Source organism: Vicia villosa, linkage group LG2 (genome assembly GCF_029867415.1).
Source record: "Vicia villosa cultivar HV-30 ecotype Madison, WI linkage group LG2, Vvil1.0, whole genome shotgun sequence".
Taxonomy (NCBI): domain Eukaryota; kingdom Viridiplantae; phylum Streptophyta; class Magnoliopsida; order Fabales; family Fabaceae; genus Vicia; species Vicia villosa.
This window is the reverse complement of record NC_081181.1, coordinates 140,021,107-140,033,308: the sequence shown is the minus strand read 5'-3', so window position 1 is coordinate 140,033,308 and position 12,202 is coordinate 140,021,107. Positions and strand designations below refer to the sequence as shown.

Genomic DNA, 12,202 nt, shown 5'->3' with positions numbered 1-12,202 from the left:
CCTTTGTATTTCTCGAAGTCAGGGACCTTGAACTTAGCCGGTATTTGTACACTGGGAACCAAACATAGCTCCTGGGCATTCTTTCCAAACAAATCTTTCCCACGAATAGCCTTGACTTCCAATTGAATCTTGTTAAACTGCTCTTGGAGATCTCCCACAAGATTACGCTGATTTGTGCTATCACCTTGATCATGATAAATCTCATTTCCATCATAAGGAACAGTGTGAACCGTAGGGGTCGGAACTGTCATAGTGGGTTGAGAAAGTGCCATAGTGATTTGGGAAAAAGTTACCCCTGAATGTGGAATAAATGCTGAACCTTGTGCAGCAGGTGCTTCAGTTGTGGATGTTTGAACCCCAGAGAAATTATGGCGGAAATCTGTACCAAAGCTAAAAGGCGGGCCCCAACCTTCTGGCATGGAGAAAGATGGAATACCGAATGCAACTGTAGAAACTGGAGTAGTGACTTCAGATGTTACTGTTGCTTGACTGTTAGGTGGCGGCGGCTGATTCTGTGCGGCCATCAAGGAGTCAACCAGAGTCGTGAGACTTTCCAACTTTTCCTGAAGAGTGGTCACTGTACCACGAAGCTCAACATTCTCTTGTTCAGAGTGTTCCATTACTCTTCTTCTGCTTGAACGAGTATTGTATCTGTGATCTGATTGCGAGCGCGGTCGAGAAACTTTGAGACGCGACAGCTTGACGATCTAATGGAGAAAGATCCAAAAGATGAGACTCTATACAACAGACTCGATATGCAGAATGATGTATGCTAAAAAAAATTTATGATTTTTCCAAATATTTTTAGATTATTTTCTTGCAAACATTTGTACACAAACTGATCTTTTATTCATTCATTATTTTTTTATTGCAATAATGGGAAATGTTACAACATTGGAGCGTAGCTCCTTACAAAAGCAAATGATAAATAAAAAGCTAAACAGATCCTAAGCATCTTCATCAGACGAAGAACCAAATGCATTGTGCAGCTTGAGCTTCATGATTTCTTTCCCATAGTGAGCTTTTAATTCGGCCTTTTCAGCTCTCAGCTTGTCAACAACGTTCTTCCAATCATCAGGAGTCGGAGCGTTGCTTGTCGAGCCTTCCAGATTTTTCTTGCTTTCTTTGATATACCTCTTGATTGCAGCGTCTTTCTGGCGAATCTTCTCATCTTTGCTCATGAGCCATCCATCTTGACAGTAGAGTGTTTCTTCGTGATCTTTCACTCTTTTCTTCAACTTTCTATTTTCCACCTCAGTGCTACGAAACTTTTCTTCCCAAGCATCTTTTTCTGTCCTCATCTTAGCCAAAGTGCGTTGGTATTCCTCCATAGCTGGAATGTTGGGTCGTTGAGACACTGCAGGAAACATGGGTTTTTCATAAGCATAAGGCATTTGGAACTCTTTTGCTCTTTTCTTTACCCAGCAGGTGTAGGCGTCCATGGCAATGCAATTTCTTTCCTCCCCTTTTTCTTTCCATCGGACGTCGTACCAAGCTCTCATCATTCTTGCTTTCAACTTTTTAGGATTATCCCCTTCCCGATAAAAGTAACCTTCTACTGAGGGACCAACGGGTTTAACTGAATTTGCGTACCCGAGTTGTCGTCGGGCCAGGACCGGATTGTAGTTAATTCCTCCTTGTGTACCAATGAGGGGTACGTTGGCGAACTCTCCACAACTTTCAATGGTTTCTGTACCACAGCGAGCCAAGGTATACCAACGAATATCATTATTAGTAAGAGACATAAGTCTTCGAGGCCAACGCAAGCCTTCTCGGTTTTCTGTGAAAATAGGAGACTCAGGTAAGTGTGAAACAATCCATTTGAACAACAAAGGTGCACAACATACAATGATTCCACCGCCTTGGCGATTCCTATGATGGACAGAGAAATACATGTCACCAAGCAAAGTCGGAACAGGATTTCCAATCAGAAAGATCTTTATGGCATTGATATCAACAAAGTTGTCGACATTGGGAAACAGAACCAACCCATAGATGAGCAAGGCTAGTACAGCTTCAAAGGCTATCATGCTACCAGTTTCGATGAAATCAAAGGCTTTCTTTATTAGGAAGTGTGAGGTTAATCCCGGGAGGTTTCCTTTGGTAGTCCAATTACTCTCTACTTCAGACTTTTTCAAATGGGTACTTGCTGCAATGACGTGTGACTTAGGAATGGCTTCCAAACCATTGAAGGGTATTTTGTCAGACACAGGAATACCCAAAAGATTGGCATATTCTTCCAAGGTCGGTACCAACTGGTAGTCTGGAAAGGTAAAACAACGGTAGACGGGGTCATAGAACTGAACCAGAGTTTTGAGAAGTCCTTCATCAACATGAGTATTCAGGATAGGCAAAAGCTTTCCATAACTTTTCCTAAAATTAGAAGGATCTTGTACAGAAGATGCTAACTCTATCAGTCTTTCTACATCAGGCGCTTTGAAACCGTACTTTTTGGTATACCTTTTTTCCATAACTTAATCCTATAATGTTTGCAAAGAAAACTCTCTAAAACTTTTTTGGAAAAATCGTGTTTTTATGGAAAAAGATGGGTTTTTTAATGAATGTATGAATGCATGGATGCGTGGATGCCACATATTCAAACATGGTAAAGCAAACATGGTAGTTCAAACATGGTAACATGGTATTACAAACATGGTACACAAACATGGTAACGTAAACATGGTAACGCAAACATGGTAACGCATAGGTTCAAAGGTCCAAAGTCACGAGCATGAGGTCAGAGAACCAAAAATGGGATAGTTCTAGTTAATCACCTGCACAACATGTTCTACTGATACGTCAGAGTCTACATTTTTCTTTCGGATATTACCGGCCTTCCACAATTAAACTCATGAGCCAGTAATATTCTCAAGAAAAACTCGTCTGAGTGTGGTTCTCCGCATGACAACTAATCCAAGTCTTCACCTGAATAGTTTCTGCACCACAACCTAATAAGGCCAGGATGGGTTGGGGTTCTACGGTCTCTCAGCTTCTACAGTTCAATGAAAGTAATAATGTCTTCGCTACGAAACATGCTAAACATATATTACCAACAAAGAACCTCCACTGAGCGGAAGGATTCTCACGTGCGCCTGCACATGACTATACCCTCCACCTAATTTCTTATGTGTACTTAATCCGGGTTAGGATTTGTCCATAATGTATCACTTGTAACAGAACCACGCGAGTAACAGAACCAGAACCACACATATAACAAAACATGAAAAATAAAATAAATAGAAATAACCCTTCCTTTGGAAACAATAAAAAGATGGTCCCCAGTGAAGTCGCCATTTTTTCTGTCGCGGGCGAAAAACCGTTTTGTTCCTCTTTTTTGTGGGATGAGACACCTGATGCCTTCTTTGGGCTCGAGTGCTCATAAAAATGATTTTTCTTTGTTTCGACCAAACTTTTTATTATTTCCAAAGGAGGAAAAGGAAAAAAGCTGCAATAACCTAAAGGTGGGGGGAGAGATCTTGGGTAAGAGGGTTGGTTATACGAAGGGAAGGTATTAGCACCCAACGTATCTATAGTACTCTATAGGTTTCTTTGCTTTGTTTTTCATTCCATATTGTTGAGAGGTTCTGTTGTGAGAAAAGAGGTGGGACCTAAGGTGTTTGTTTGATTATGCTCGCAAAGATCATCGCGATCCTCTGCATACATATCCCTTAGAGGGAATCAGAGCATCTGTAGCTCGGGGTCTACGGGTGCTAAGGTTTGAATGGTTTCTTTTTGTTTTGTTTTGCTCGCCAAGGATCGACCTTGTGCCTACGTATTCTCAAAGGGATGTTGAGAAAGTCAGAGCAATCGTAGTTCCCACTTATGCTAGTGGAAGCAAAGGAAAATAGACAAATGTCGTCTAAATGCTAGATGTATCTAATCTATATCATCACATACATCTGTTTGATTTTTGTTTGTTTAACCAGCCTTGTGGCAAAAACTTTTAATGAAGTCAGCCTTGTGACAAAAAGTTTTGATTAATCAGCCAGCCTCGTGGCAAAAGTTTCAATGAAGTCAGCCTTGTGACAAAAACTTTGATTAATCATCCAGTACGGTGGTAAAACAGTTTGATTGATTAGCCAGCCTTGTGGCAAAAAAAGTTTGATTGATTAGCCAGCCTTGTGGCAAAAAGTTTGATTGATTGATTGTTTGTGATGATATATAAGAGATACTCCTAGCATAGAGATGAAAAATGTCTAATCTCCTAGGGTATTTGGTTTTGGATATTGGGGGATGCTTATAAGAAGCCCGTGGGTCCTTGTACGAAGCCCAAGAGGAGGCTATCCGAGGGTCCTTGCATTGTAAGCCCAAGAGGAGGCTATGGGAGGGACAATCCAGGGTCCTTGCATTGTAAGCCCAAGAGGAGGCTATGGGAGGGTCACTCGTTTGTACAAAGCCCAAGGGGAGGCATGGTATAGTTGGTTTGAGCTCTTAGAGCGATTTCACCGGGAAACCATACTCTATGTCCTAACCTAAACTAGGGAGATTCTTTGCACGAAGCCCAATAGGAGGCTATGGGGAACCTAGTGTTGTACTAAGTTGAATAAGCATATAACACAATCACAAGTATGAACAAGTACGAACAAATATGAACAAGTACATGAACAGATATGAACAGTTATACATATATGACAAAGTGTGTGTATATAATGGAGTTTATGAAGGAAATATACCTGTAAGCATGATCCATTTGTATACACAGGGCTCGGGACTCACACTCGGGGAGAAGTCCACTTGAGTTTATTCAAAGCTATGTAAACAGGTATTCACAAAAGGGCTTGGGACTTATACCTACATGGAGGCCCATGGTATATTTTTTGGGAAGATTTAAAGAAAACCTTCATTTTTGGTTTGTTATTCAAAGTTAAAAATCAAACCGATCGAGATATGTACAAAAGGCGTACAATGAAATACCTAATTTCATGTACTTGAGTGGGTATGTACAAAAGGGGCTTGGGACTTATACCTACGTGGAGGCCCGTGGTATATTTACAAAACATGGTTGATCGTTTTATTTACAGACGCGTCGTTTGTTGTTTTGAAAACAGTTTGAAAAGTATTGTTTTGAAAGAGTTTTCTGTACAAAGAAAAACTGTATAAAGGAAAAAGGAGTGGGTCTTATACTCTCTAATATTCGAGAAGCCCCTGTTTTATTTTCATAAAACAGGGTGGATGGTTTGAAAAAGATGTGTGATTTGTTGTTAAAAAAAACTGTTTGAAAGTTTTGAAAAAAAGTTTTCTGTACAAAGAAAGACGAAAGGGACTTATACTCTCTAATATTCGAGAGGCCCCACATCGTTTTGAAAATCAATTGATCAATTAAAAAGATTTAATCAAAAGTTTCCTTTGAAAATCAAAAAGAAATGGTTTATCGTTTTTGAAAAGAATCGCGATCGCTCGTTTTAAAACGATTTGAATTTTGAAAGAAGTCAATTTAATCAAGATAAACAAAAGATTACTCTCAATTAACACTTAGATGATTAGGGTTTGATCACAAAAAATATTTACAAGTGATCAAATGAAAAAGTAGTATTTAAAAGTATTTAAAAACATTTAAAAATATGTCATTTTAAACCTATTTAAAAATGTATCAAATAAATATTTTTTGGTGATTTTTTTTGGTATTCATAAAATATGTATATTAAATAAGAAGTGTTCAAAAAATGAAGAAAAAATAAGTTGATTTGATTAGTTAAATTAATTAATGAAGTTTGTTAAAAAAATGAAAGAAAAATAGTGTTAAAAAAAAGGTTTTGGTCCCTAAGGGTGTTGAACCCGTGACCTCTCTCTCACCAGCCAAAACAACAACCAACTGAGCTGCGCGCGCAGCTTGTTAATGATACGCCTTTAGTTTATTATATTTTAAAACCAATGTTTGAATTTCCCAAACCAAATCTGGCGCCAAGAACACAACCCTAACTGAATTTTGAATTCCTTCAAATCTGCGTTGTTTTGATCGATCAAAGGGTCTATCTCACTCGGTTTTTCACAAGGAACATGATGGTGCCCTTTAATTTCATTTATTTTTGCTCTAAGATGATTAATTCTCTGATGAACATGAAGAACCCTAAAACTGAATTTGATCGTGAAATGATGTATGTGCAAGTTATGATGCAATTGATTGAGGGTTAATGATCCTCATATGTGCAGAAACAAGATGGTAACTTAGTTTTTCATTTATGATGCATGTATGATAGAGTTTGAAGTTCATGAGCACTTACCTCAAAAACGGCCAAGCTGGAGATTGAATTTTGCAGAGGAGGTGTTACAGATGTTGTTGCTTGATCTGGACAGCTTCAATGAACCTTAGGGAAGGTGTCTGGATGCTTGGAGTGAATTGAAAACACCTGGAGTAGTTGGAGGTACCCGATCTGCAGTTAAGCCCAAGTGTGAATCGAGCTCTATGATTCTGATGTTTCAGGTTGATGATGAGTGTTTGGATAGCTCATATGTGATATATGTGAGGTGTTGGAAGTGTTAATTTGTACAGAAATGATCTGGAATGAAGATTGGCATGATAAGGCTCTTTATGTGTTCATATGGAGGTTGAAGAGTGAATCTGAGTTTTGGGGTAATTTGGGGTGTGTGAGTGGATCAAACACATCCCATATGATGTTTGTGGTTTGTGGGAAGCATCACTTTGGTCAGAACTTGCAAGAGATGGAGGTTGAGTTTTCTACCTCACTTTGAAACACATGACTTGTAATTCAAGAAAGAAGAGAGAAAACCTATAATTGTGAGGTTTTGGTGTGAATTTTGAAGTGATTTGAACCTCTATTTATAGGCCATGAGTTCTGAACTCAGAACTTTGCAAGTTGCCCAAAGAATGGTGATTTGGCATTTTGAGATAGAAAGGAATCTTGCCATTAAATGCATATGGTTAAAAGTGACTTAACCATGGTTATTTTTCTAAGCTTCTTATCTCTTTCCTATCTGATCCTAAACCAGAAAATATCTTCTAATTATTGCATTGGTGTGTCATCACTTGCATTATTGGCCATATAGTATAGAAACTTAGTGAAAATGGCTTGAAATTTCATGCTTAATGACCTCTAATGTCAAAATTCAAAACCATAGCTATGCTCCATATTTTTTCATGCTCTTTGACATTTTGGAAAGCTCATATTACATACTTCAAAAGCCTAGTTGAAAGTTTCTTTAAGTCTCTTAAGGAAATGGGTGAAAAAGTTTCATGAACTTTGAAGAAAATGAAGTTTTAAGTGAAGTTTTCAAAAAGTACCAACTTTGAAGCACCATATCTCTTAAATGGTTGATCTTATGGAAAAAATTTATATGTGTCAAAGTTGTTTATTGGATCAAAATCTACAACTTTCATGTTGGAAGTTTTTTTCAGTTTGTACGTGAAATTTTGAGAAATTCCCTTTCAAAGTTTGGAAAAAACCATTGAAAAACACTTAGAAATTTTTCTAAGTATGAAAGTCAAACTTTTGACTTTTTGATTCTTGATTGATTTTCTTGATTTTTCTTGATCAAATGACTTCATATATCATATATTGATGATTTAAAACTTCAAAAGTCATGGTTGACCAAAATTCCCCAAAAGTCAATGGTAATCTTGTACAGTTGACTTTTTCAGACGAATCGCGTTTCTGGAGATTTCAAAGAAACAGGCTATCCTCATCAAATGAATGGTATGAATGGATCATATTGAAGCATTAGAGGATATTGGGCCATGGTTTGAGTTGTGGCACCATGTCCTGATTAAAAAGTCAGTTATTCAGTGAATCAGGTCAAAACCCTAATTGTCGACCAGATGAAATTGATGACTGTGGATCTTGAATTGAGATGTAATTTCCATTGGATGTTGTCATAGGGATTATTTGAAGATGATTGAAACCTTTGATTGACTCCCTGGGGGTTTTTAGGGTTTCCCAAATGTGATCCCTGATTTCAGTCCCTGATAGTTCAAAACCCTGATCTGAGGATTTGCCTGATCAATCTTTGTGTAGGAGATGTTATGAGCCAATGGATTAGGTCAAAATGATGCACTTGAGGTCTTGATATCATGTCCCAAGCCATTAGGTCAAATTCTGAGCAAAAGTCAGGAGTATGCTATCTTCAGTCAAAACCCTAATTCAGTCGATTCAAAGCTGTTGAGCTTGTTGAAATGAATCTTTGAGGACCAAATGTTGATTATTGATGAAGATGATTCTTTTGAGATGAAGGGAGAACAAAACCCTAATTGATTGTTACTTGTACTGATGAGTGATTTCCTGATTAAATCCTGTTGAGTCACAAGTAACAAACACAAGCTATGCAATTTGTTAGAGATGCAAATGATGCATATGCAATGATATGAGGTGGTATCTTAGGTCAAAAATTGGGGTATGACACTGATCACTCTAGTCCTTTAAAAATTAATGTAAACAAATTCTAAGAGTATTACAATGCTTCTTAAAAGTTATAATCACAACTGTGATATTTCTCTTAAAGTTTAAGCTTAATCTCACTAATATATTACAACAGCAATGTAGTGAGCTTGATGATGAAGTTTGAGAGCTTTTTGATTTGAACAGCATATGTGCAAGTTGGTTCAGAGTTCGTAACTTCGTAAGAATTCGTAACTTTGCTTCTGATCAGAACTTCATATTTATAGGAACTTGAGAAGATGACCGTTGAAAGCATTTAATGCTTTGCGTAATCCGTACAGCATTGCATTTAATGTTTCACTCTTTTGTCAACTACCTCGAGCCTTGTTTCCGCTGTATCTACTGACGTTGCCTTTAATAGCTTCTAACATTCCTTTTGTCAGTCAGCGTAGCCTGCCATCTAGTACTTGCTTCTGATCTGATGTTTGTGTAAACAACGTTTGAATATCATTAGAGTCAAACAGCTTGGTGCAGAGCATCTTCTTGTCTTCTGACCTTGAAGTGCTTCTGAGCGTGATACCATGAGAACTTCAGTGCTTCTGCTTCTGATCTCAAGTTCTTCTGATGCTTCCATAGACCCATGTTCTGATTCTGCTTGACCATCTTCTGATGTCTTGCCAGACCATGTTCTGATGTTGCATGCTGAACCTTCTGAGTCAGTGCTTCTTGCGCTGATTTTGTGCATACTCTTTGTATAATTCCTGAAACGGAAATTGCATATTATTAGAGTACCACATTATCTCATACAAAATTCATATCCTTGTTATCATCAAAACTAAGAATATTGATCAGAACAAATCTTGTTCTAACATCATCGTGCAGGTTGAAGCAAGAAATTTTGTCCCTACAGATGATCATAACATGTTTAGCATAAGCAACAATAGTCATGGGTCGACGGGTCCTACTTTTATCCGTGCAAAGAAGCTTGTCTAGCATCTACTCTTACCGAGAGTGATTTTAAGAATTACTGTGATCAATACGGTATTTGCAAACATCATACACTAAAAAGCTTGACTAAAATTTGCTTTTATTCTCGTCTCATAGGTAATTGTTCAATTGAGTTTGTGTTGTAATTTTATCTTCAGGACCTAAAAAGAGTTTGAAGTTTAAAACCTCCACAGATGCTTCTAAAGCACAAGTTATTGATGCTATGAAGAAGATATCTTCACATGTCAATAACCCTGTAAAATTCAGCAAGGATGCAAAGTTTTTCATTCGGTTGATTTATTCAGAAAGTGTTAAGTCTTCAGTTAGTGATTATTTTTTTGCGATATTAGAAGCTGCAATGTTGTCGCCCGAACCTTGTACGCATCCTTCCGTGTGGGTAGATTATCATTCTTTGTTCTCAGCAGCGCAAGATGCGAAAGAAGTAAGTTTAACATTTGTTCAAATTATTCATAGTTTTAGCAAATGTTTTTTAGTAAATATTTTGTTGACAATGTTTTGTATTTATTTGTAGCACTTCAATAAGATGCATAAGAATTAATTTCCCTCATGGATAATTAGTGTAGTGGTAGAAAATGATTATAAAAAGATTTAGTCCCTCTATAGCTACTTCCTGGTCCACTTTCAAATAGAAACTCAAATGTTGCACTTCTTTATGCTTCATTAACAATGACTATGTATGTATAGTCTTTTGCAGTGAAGTTCTTCTAAATCATATATTTGAATAGTTAATTATTTGTTTATTGGTAACATTGTAAGCTTTGTTTGTGTGATTCACTGTTAAGGAAAAGGTTGCGATTATTCTAATTGTTCTAAGCATGATAGTTTTCATTATTTTACTTTGTATGCTATTGTATTATAGTGTTCATAGAAAAAGAACTTTAAAAAGAGAGATGAAAAGTTCATTGGTCTTATCAGGTGCTTCAGTGAATTTTACTTTCCACGCTTTGCAAATCAGGACAAGCAATTTTTTGCAACTTCTAGGAACAGGTATGTGTGTTATGAATTGAATTGAATCTTACTGCGATATGATTTCAGTATAATTTGTTGCTAATTGTTTATATTTTGTAGATGGATTTGGATGTGTGTATAAAGGAAGCTTAGGAGATGGCACCTTAGTGGCGGTGAAGAAACTTGACAAGATTTTGCCTTATGGAGAAAAATAATATATTACTAAAATAAACATGATTGGCCCAATGCATCAGTTGGTTCGTCTATGTGGATTTTGTTCGGAAAGACCTCAGAGGTGCGTGCTTGTTTTTTATTTACAATTTCATCATGAAAATTAAACTTTTAGCGTTTTAATTGGCTTAAGAAGTGTTTGTTTTGCAGCCTTTTAGTTTACAAGTTCATGAAGAACAGTTCATTAGATCAGTGGATCCGCCCTTCGATTCGAGGGCGAGATAGATTGCTCGGTAGGATAAGATTGCTCTCACACCTTATTGAGCATTCATGACACGCGGGGTTAAAATAGAATAGTGGTGGTAATGTCTAGAAATATAGTGAGGGGCTTAGACTTTGAAGTCTATGATCGGCTTTGGCGGTGTTTGCGTGATTCGAGGTGCTTCTTCATAGGGATTACTACTTATGGAGTAGCATGGTATTGGTGAGTTTTTCGATCTGATAAGTAGGCTACTGTTGTGTGTATTGAAGGCATGTTATGTTATGCTTCTGTTGTTCTACAACTTCATTAATTTTTTTTACCTTTGCTTAAATTGTGAGAGACTAGAGTCATTTGGAGGGATGTTATATCCATTCTCCAATTCTGCTTTGTTTTTTTTAGATTGGTGTTGGTAACAAACAATTTTGTATCTTTGGCATTGCTTGTAACATATTTTTAGTAGTCTTATTTTGGCCTTTCAAAAAAACTTCATCTTCATAGAGATAGGTGTAACCATAAGCTACAACATTTTAATCATGTGCAATTGTAGTAGTAGCCATAATAGTAATAGCATGTAAATTTTAATCATTGGAAGAATTTACAACATGAGTAATAACATCATCTTGAACACTTTTTTCCAAGTGCATGAGTAAGACAAGTCCCAGTTTGTTGAGATTCATAAGTCACAGCAAAGTATTTTTTATCATTGACATTAGAGCTGACACAACCTGATAATACCGACAACATCCCACCCGATTTATATCTTAGAAATATTGACGAGTTGTTTGAAAAAAACGAGAGTCTTCTATTGAAATGATGCTCATATGTCACCATAAATCACAACAGCTACAACAGTTATATCGACACAGCAACATGCAATTTAAGCCACCGCTAATGTTTTGAAACATCATTTGACAGCTTAAAGTGAGTGGAAATTCAGCCTCAAAGCAACGACATTCCAAGGAGACTCAAATTCAAGTCGGTGCGCTTGCTGGGCGCTGACACCCAGAGAGATATAAATGGCACAAGAAAAAGGATCATGATTTTGCCATTAGAATGCCAAACTTCAGTATTTTGAGTGTGCTAAAACATTTAAACATCACACATTTACCCAAGTTCATTTTTTTTACACTATATTCCATTTTTACGATTAAAATTGAATCCATGTCAGTAACTATCTTATTCGCTCGGTTTCAATGAATTTTGTGTCGTACACATTAGCATTTTCCATTTTTTAATGTCAGTCCGTATTTGACTGAAACAATATCAGATGGCCAATAAAATTGCTTGGTTTCACTTCTTAATTTTCTTATGTCTTTAACTTTTGAGAATTTCTCACCTCACTCCTTAAATCTCTCATGCACTACTGATTTGACAAAATTGTTCTTTTGTTTTCGTAGATGTATCTCCGAAAGCATTTTTTTACATTTGCGTGGAAATATTTCGTAGATGCACATACGAAATACTCCGTAGGTACACATATGAA

General features: G+C 36.9%; 1 protein-coding gene across 1 annotated transcript in view; it reads left to right on the top strand.

Moving 5' to 3' along the window:
* LOC131652244 (uncharacterized) overlaps nt 1–11,868 on the top strand; it is a 60,145-nt gene extending 48,277 nt beyond the window's left edge. Inside the window, exons 3-6 of the transcript XR_009298665.1 lie at nt 9,213–9,759; nt 10,254–10,325; nt 10,407–10,581; nt 10,668–11,868. The gene's annotated coding sequence lies outside the window, so the exon portion shown is untranslated. The remainder of the gene's footprint in view (nt 1–9,212; nt 9,760–10,253; nt 10,326–10,406; nt 10,582–10,667) is intronic.
* The last annotated feature ends 334 nt before the right edge of the window (nt 11,869–12,202 follow it).